This window comes from Oratosquilla oratoria, chromosome 7 (genome assembly GCF_046742065.1).
Source record: "Oratosquilla oratoria isolate Oo_2021 chromosome 7, ASM4674206v1, whole genome shotgun sequence".
Lineage (NCBI taxonomy): Eukaryota > Metazoa > Arthropoda > Malacostraca > Stomatopoda > Squillidae > Oratosquilla > Oratosquilla oratoria.
The window spans coordinates 75,417,194-75,425,755 of record NC_134783.1 but is presented as its reverse complement, the minus strand read 5'-3'; positions in this window follow the sequence as shown (position 1 = coordinate 75,425,755).

Genomic DNA, 8,562 nt, shown 5'->3' with positions numbered 1-8,562 from the left:
TTATGATATTGTACTGTATAGTGCTTAGCATGAGAATGAGCATGATATATTGCAAATGTAAATCCATATTGTTTATGTATGCACCTGAATCTATGTAATGTGTGCGAGTATATCTGTGTATGAATGTTTCAACCGTATTTGTATATAATCAAGTTGAATGTCATCTGTCCTCACATGAAAGATAATGTGTGACATAATGCATGAGTGTGTGAGCTACTTTACATATGAACGAGCAGGGGGGGGGGCTATCACGACGAGTGCTAGGACAAATATTTTGTTTTCGACGGTAGCGATAATATTGTGTTCAAATTGACAATCTTGTTCTCTAGTTTATGGGTAGTTTTGTAATACAAAAGACTGAATTTTGTAGAAATATAAATATGTTAGTTTACAGTCATGTAGAACTTTAATGATCGATTACAATTGAGATTATATGCTTATGGTAGAACTATTATTTTAGCGTTTTAATAATACAAACTGTTCTGTATAAGTGTTTGTTGGGTAGTTTTATAATACATAAAACTACAATTTGTAGAAGAGAAAAAATATACAACTTAGTTTACATTTGTGTAGGCCTTTAATGATTTATTAAAATTGAGATTGTGTGCTTATGGTAGATCTATTATTTATCGTGTACAAATGATTCTCTACAAGCGTTTGTTTTGGTCTGCGTGGGCCGTTGAATGAACGCGGATGTAGTTAGCTTGGTACACGTACGTTAATGTGTTCAGTTCCAATCCCTAATGAATAGCCGCGGTATTGATTTCCTCTCTATAGTTCTGTCATGGATTCATTACAATGAAAAATGCTCCACATACAATTTTCAGCATTCATATAAATTTGTGACCGAGCTGTAGTTGTACGTCGCTTTGCGAGACAAGGATTTTTTAATCTGTGTTGTAATCTAGTTGTGGATCTTTTCCATTTTATGGCACACAGTTGATTTCAACAGTTTAAGAGAGGTAAGAAATGAATATTAATCTGAAACCTCACCTAACCTAACCTGACTTGACCTGACCTAACCAAACCTAACCTAACAATTCTGCATGCCGTAAAATGGAAGACCCCTAGTTGTATTACAGTTGTATACAGTCTTTAATGTCATGTGATCAAAGAATTCCGTATATAGCTATTAGTGGAATAAGCTACCATGTGCATCTAAGTTACATATAATGAATAATTTGGACGTACGTTGAATTACACTTTTGAGTTTGTTTAGTAATTCAGGGTGGAATTTTGTGTGTAGAATTTGTAAAGAAAGTGCGATTATTCATGTTCGGGTATGGAGACTGTTCTTAATTTGCACAGTGCAGAGGAGAACGACCAAAATTATAAAAGGGCTTAGAAACTTATCATACGAAAACAGGAATAGGCACCTTAATCTAAACTCTCCGAAAAGATGAAGATCGCGGGACGATCTAATAGAAGTATTCAAATTGTTCAAGGGCTTTAACAAGGATGATGCAGACAAGGTCATCATTTGAATTGGCAAAACAAAAATTGGTTTGAGAAGGAAATAGAGAAAAACTGGCATACCAACAGAGTGGTTAAGGAATGGAACAGAGTGGTAACGAATGGTAGACTTAGTAACCATGTAGTGAGTGTTGACACAATTAGATATTTTAAGAGAAGATTAGATAACTTTATGGATAGGGATGATAGGTGGTAATGGACATGAAAATGCCTAGTCCAGACTCTACAGGCCTTATAACGGTCTCTCGCAGTCTCCCCTATTCTTATGCTATGTTCTTATATTCTTAAATTGATTAGACACAGTGTTATGCAATGTCCTACTGATTGCCGGTGGTGTGTGGCAATTCTTTCCGTGCTCACGTGGGATTTCTCTCTGGCATTATTACCTCTGGGTAGGCGAGCACGTCGGCCGATTATACATCTTTTGTTGCCAGAATTATGAACGAGTTTATGCAGGAGGTTATGCCCGACGCAGTACCAGTCCACGCTAAGCCGAGCTTTGTCAGGTTCACATGTATCATCAAGGTCGGGAGCACCCATGGCCAAGCCACACAGAAGTAGCAACTGCATTCTCCAACAAGGGGCGAGACCACAAGAGTTGTATAGTATAAAGGGGCATTTAGACGGCCAAACGGTTTGACAAACCCGGTTTGTCAAACAAGTGTTTGATGTGATGTTTGACCGTGTGAATAGGGTATTTTGTTGTCAAACACGTTGGACAAACGTGTTTGACGACGAAATACCCCATTCACACGGTCAAACATCACTTCAAACACTTGTCTGACAAACCGGGTTTGTCAAACTGTTTGACCGTGTAAATGGCCCTTTAAGCATTGTTTCGAAGCCCTTAACGAACTGAAGTATCGAATCTGGTTGATGATGTTAGATTTCGTCGGATTTTCATGAAACCTTTTCAGACTGGAGCCTGTCTTTAGAATACCATGCTGTGGGCAATAGAAAAACCAATCAAGAATTCCATTGGATGGAAGTGGTTTTCGGAAGCAATTCAACTCTTCCCTGGCTGAATATAACCGCATCATCTCAGCCAGAGGAGAACCGCATAGTGTTGGCGTTGTAGCGATTTGGTGTGTACATGACGAGGTTATTACAATGGGTCATTTTTCCTCCCACGTCCTACCTCCAACCTCCATTTGAGTAACTAGAATATGACTTCACTTACAGAAACCTAGACTTCTTCTTCAAGAACATTTCAACAATATGTCTAAAATGCTTACATGTTCACAATCGATTAGTATCATTCGGCTTTGAAAGATATTTTTATTTGGAGATTTGAAAGACAGAATATTGAAACCGAAGTCATTTTTACTCAAACGAACTTTCGACAGTTGGTGCTGGTGAGGCCCGTGGAAGTGCAGTGTGATACACCACTTGAGTGTGTGTGAACGTGACGAGGGTTTGTGTCGAGTGCAAGTGAACTGGGACCTAAGTGTGGTAGACTGCGTGTTGTGAAGGGAAGGAAGAACGTCCTTGGTAAATTCACCTCGTGATGAGCTTTCTGCTCGGCTTCTTCACTCTGAAATCGTTGTCTGGTTACGTTAGTGTGCGGATATAAACAAATAGACATGAGGACATACGAACATTTACGCGGTTAGAAATGCTGCAGGAATGCATCCGCGTATACCTGTATTCCTTTGGAAGAGCGTTTATACGTTGCATGCATGGTCTGGGTTCGATCCCCAATGGCTACAGGTAACTGCTGGCTACCTTGGCTGTCGGAGCAAAGGTGACGGCTTCGGCCGCAGCTAAGTGCCTCCGGGCGTACGCTCCTCACTTCAGTATTATGCAAGATGTAATGCCATGTTCACACTAGCACTTTCAACCGTTGCGGTTTGAATCGCGGTGGTTCAACTACGGTGGTCACATACAATCACGCACTTTTTCCTTGACTATGTAGTACCGCCGCAGTTTCCGCACGGTTAAAACCGCTAGTGTGAACAGGGCCCTACAGTTGGAAAATCATAATGCGACAACACTGTACATACATACATACATACATACATACATACATACATACATACACATATATATATATATATATATATATATATATATATATATATATATATATATATATATATATATAATATATACCAAAGTCTTTTTCCCCCTTACAAGAGAGGTAGTAAAAAAGCATAAAACACTCCCACCCATTCCATCCCTAACATACTCCACTCCCCTCTACCCTCTTCCTTCCCTCTTATCTTGGCACCTCCTGGATGACGGGTCATCCCTGAATCTTGTCCCCTGCTCTGGGTCAGAATCAGTGTCGCAAGACACAGCACATCTACAGCAAGGCCGCTTTATTAAATGGGCGACCCCCCTCTCTGTTCCCTAATGCAGAAAAGAAGACGGGGAAAAATCCCTTCGGGCTGCGTCAATTTATTTCTCATACATACTCCCTCACTCCCCATCCCCTACCCACTCCCCCTTATGCATCACAGCATCATCCATATACAATCATTCTCCATTCATCCCTATCTTCTGTCCTATCCCGTCCTTCCTCAATAGACATTCCCCTCTTTCCCAATGCCCCTTTTACCCCATCCATCCATCTCATCCTAGGATGTCCCCTCATGTTCACTTCCTCCACATCTGCCTTCCACACCTCTTTTTCTAGTCTTTCTTCACTAATTCTTTCCATGTATCTAAACCATCCCAATACTGTTTCATCAACCCTATCTCCCAACTCCCTTTCCACCCCTGTTCTCCTCCTCACCTCCTCATTTCTCATTCTATCTAGCCTAGTATCCCCTATCATAATTCTCAGGTACCTCATCTCAAGCACATTCAAACTCCTCCTCTTTTTTCCCCTTATGTTCCATGTTTCTGCCCCATACAGTGCTGTCGGCACAATCACTCCTTCATACAATCTCCTCTTAGCATCCATTCCCAAATGTCTATTTCTCATTACTTTTTAATCCTCCAAGGAATTTACTCGCTTCTCTTAATCTACATTCTACCACCTCCACTCCTCTCTTTCCTGCCACATTCGCACCCAAGTATCTAAAACTATCCACTCCCTCCAGTTTCTCTCCCTTAATACTCACTTCCAGTCTGCTGCCACTTTCTCCCCTTGTACATCTCATCACCTTACTTTTACCCACATTTATTTTCAACTTCCTTCTTTCACACACCTTCCCAAACTCTGTCACTAACTTCCTCAATCCCTCCTCTGATCCTGCTACAAGCGCAGTGTAGTCAGCAAACAACAGCTGGCTTATCTCCCACTTTTCTCCATTTTCTTTAACTATCTCCAATCCCTGACCCACTACCCTTGCATTTACCTTTCGCACCACCCCATTCATGTATAAATTGAACATCCAGGGCGACACAACACATCCCTGACGAAGTCCACCTTTACCTCAAACCACTCACTCTCTCCATTTCTAATCCTAACACAAGCTCTACTGCTCTCGTAAAAACTCTTGATTGTTCTGTACAACAACACTGTACAGTCTGTACAACCTGTTAATCAAACTCTTCTTTAACTGGTATGAGAAGGTGAAGGTAAGGGACCTACGCCAGGAGGCGCGTTGCTGCAGCCGAAGCCGTCACCTTTGCCCCATTATGCGCTTTGGAGACTCGGGCGAGGTAAAGGCTAGCATGCTACTTGCTTTTGCTACTTCGTTTGGATAGAAACGACTTCGGTTGCAATTTTCTAGACTTCCGGAACAAATTGTCAAACATTCGTATAGATTTAATTTATCTTAGTTTGTCATTCAGCTTTTCATTACGTGACCTATAGTTTGGAATTTTTTCTTTTCTTTTTCAATTTTTGGAAACTTTTGAAAAAAAAGTGAAGAAAATGAATATTTGAAAAACAAAAGATCGTAACCGAAGTCGTATGTACTCAAACGAAATAGGAAAAGCACATAGCATGTTAGCGAAAAATGCCTAGTGTGCCACCACCTTCAGCCGGACTGAAACTCATATGGGCGACGACACTTGAACGGTCAAGTGTGAACAGTACGATCAAGTGTTTGGGTAGGTTCTGTGTAAGGTCATCGTGTTTAGCTTCCTGGCTGACGAAAACAAACCCAGCCATAAATGTTATCTAGAGGTCACAGAGGCACATGCACTCCTAGTGTACAGGAACGTCCGCAGGATTTTTTGTAGGGGGAAGGAGCAAGGATTTCTTTAAGGTGGGCAAAATTAAATATATTATACACAGCCCGAAGGGATTTCTCCCCGTCTTCTCCTTTTCTGCATGAGGGGACGGAGAGGGGGTCGCCGAAGTTATGAAGCGGCCTCACTGTGGATGTGCTGTGTCTTGCGACACTGCTTCTGACCCAGGGCAGTGGACAGGATGCAGGGATGACCCGTCATCCTGGAGGTGCCAAGATAGGAGGGAGGGAGGAGGGTGGAGGGGAGTGGAATATATGGGAAATGAAATGGGTGGGAGTGATTTCTATGCCTTTTTCTTTTTGGCTACCCTCCGTGTAAGGGGGAAAAGCCTTTGGTATATGTATGTATGTACATACATAGTTAATGTTATAGGGTTACATCAAAATACACACTTCAAATTGCAAGCATTGGTATATATGTACATTATTTACATAAATTACATTTTGATTTTCATCAATCATACACTGATATACTATAACTAAAAAACTTAACGAAATTATAAGTGACGACCAGCAAAGTTTCAAACACACCCTGGATTTCCAGGAGAGGGCAACTGCATATATTATAAATATAACCGTATATTATAAATATATGGTTAATGGTATAGGGGTTAAATCAAGATACACACTTCAAATTGGCCGCTATGGCATATACAGTACGTACATTACCTTTATAAGTTACATTTTGACTTTCATCAACCATAATTGATATACTATAACTTGGAAACTCAGCGAAATTATACGTGACCACCGGCAAAGTATCAAACACACCCTGGATTTCTAGGAGGGAGAAAGTGCGTCCCTCCCTTGCTCCTCCATGCTACTGTACGTGGTCGACTTGATCTATGATCCTTTGCACAGCGAGTGGGTTTCCTTCGGATGAACCAAAGTCACTTGGTGGCAGCTGGGGCTTGCACACGAGCCGGCATTATACCCCAAAAAGATCAATCGAGATAGGTCTTAGGTGAGAGGCGAGGAGCCTACGCCAGGAGATGTTGAGTAGCTGCGGCTGAAATCGTCACCGTAACCCAATGCGCTCTAGGGACTGTTGTGACAGGTAACAATCACTGGCGGGAATCGGAAAGAAGTGTGGGACTCGAAGCCACAACTAAAGCCCCGATCACACATTCACGATTCTCGTCAAATGTAGTGTAATTGAAGAGCAGTAAGACGACTTCGCTTTTGGTATTCTAGACTTACCTAGGGACAATTCAGCAATGTGCCTACCATTCGCACAGGTTCAACTACTTCTAGCTCGTCATTTAGCTTCTCAGTATATGACGCAAAGATGATTTGACATTTGGAGATTCCTAAAATAAAATATTAAATGAAGTCGTCTCTACTCAAACGAGCTCACTTAAGTCGCGTTTGTGTGACCGAAGCTTAGACGAATGTGAGGCCAGCACGTTTCCAATTACACCACCAGCCAGCTGAAATAGCTCTCACACTGCATAATGGCGGAAGAGGAGCTTGGGAGACCCATTCCTCTTGTTCCTCACGGAAATAAAGTCTCCCGACGGGTAACGCTACTCAAAGATAGGTCTTAACCCTCTGGATAGTGCAGGATTAAACCTCAGCCAAATGAAATCATCTGACGTCAATTGCCAGAGCAAGTTAGTGAAAGCGATGACACTTCTGCACGGGTTTAATCGAGGTAACCCTTTAGAGTAGTTACATAACCTTTTCCGACCTTAGTACCCGCCCTGTAGTCAGGCTTTGACAGTCCAGCACCCTAACATCTGGTGACAGGGACGACATCTGCTACATTACTACAAGGAATAGATTTTCCCAGCAACGCCTCGACCTTTCCTTCCGTACTCCATCTTAAGAAAACACTGCTTCAGAGGTAGCAAAGGGGCTTCTCTCATCTGGAGAGAATCAGTAGGCGGCAACCGGAATAAATGAATACAAAACAAGGCTGTTCACGAACGGATAAAGGACGTGGGAAGGAAAAAATGAGCACGGCGTACTTCACAGATCTTTGGCCGAGTGGGAGGCGAGGCTCTTGATGTGGAGAGCGCTTGTGCGCCTGCACGAAGGATTGCAGCAGTCATAATGAACATAAGAATGGAGGAGACTGCAAGAGACCATAAGGCCTACACTAGGCACTTTTATGTCCATTACCACCTATCATCCTCATCCATAAAGTCATCTAACCTTCTCTTAAAACAATCAATAGTTTCAGCGCTCACTACATGGTTACTTAATCTATTCCGTTCGTTAACTACTCTATTGGTAGCCCACTTCTTGAAACACAAAGGCCTATATGTACTCAGAGTGTTTGCCATATGTCTGTACTTGAAAAAGCTGTAACAAGCGAAACGTCGTACCAATAAAGGTTTCGATCTCACACGGTGTTGATTATCACAGCCCACTTCTTGCTTATTACCTTCTTAGATCTAAACTTGTCCAACTTAAATTCATTACTACAAGTCCTGTCCTGCTGTGTTAATATAATGACCTTGTCTAGATCACCTTTGTTAAAGCCCTTCACCCATTTGAATACCACTATTAGATCACTCCGCACTCTACATCTTTCCAGAGAGTGTAAGTTAAGGTGCCAAAGGTGCATATTCCATGTCAGATGTTATGGGCCTCTATTTAGATGACTACTTTTTCTCTCCCTACACGCGGTACACGGTACTTGCCTGATCTGCATTTGCCCAATTGTAAGATACAAGAAAGAAGCAACAAATGTGAGGTCGTCTCTTTTTCTCCAATAACCATGACTATTTTCGAATCCGCTTATGGATTTAGCTTGAGCTCTATTATCTTCTAGGAGTTGATGCACCTGCTTTTTGACATACTTCAATCATGATGTGATTTTTCCAATTTGTTCCCAAACCAAGAGATCTTCTCTGTCGGTTTTATCTGCTTCCTTAAATGACATGAAATCTATTATCAAGTCATCCTTCTCCTTTTTCTTTCAGTGATAGCAGGTCCA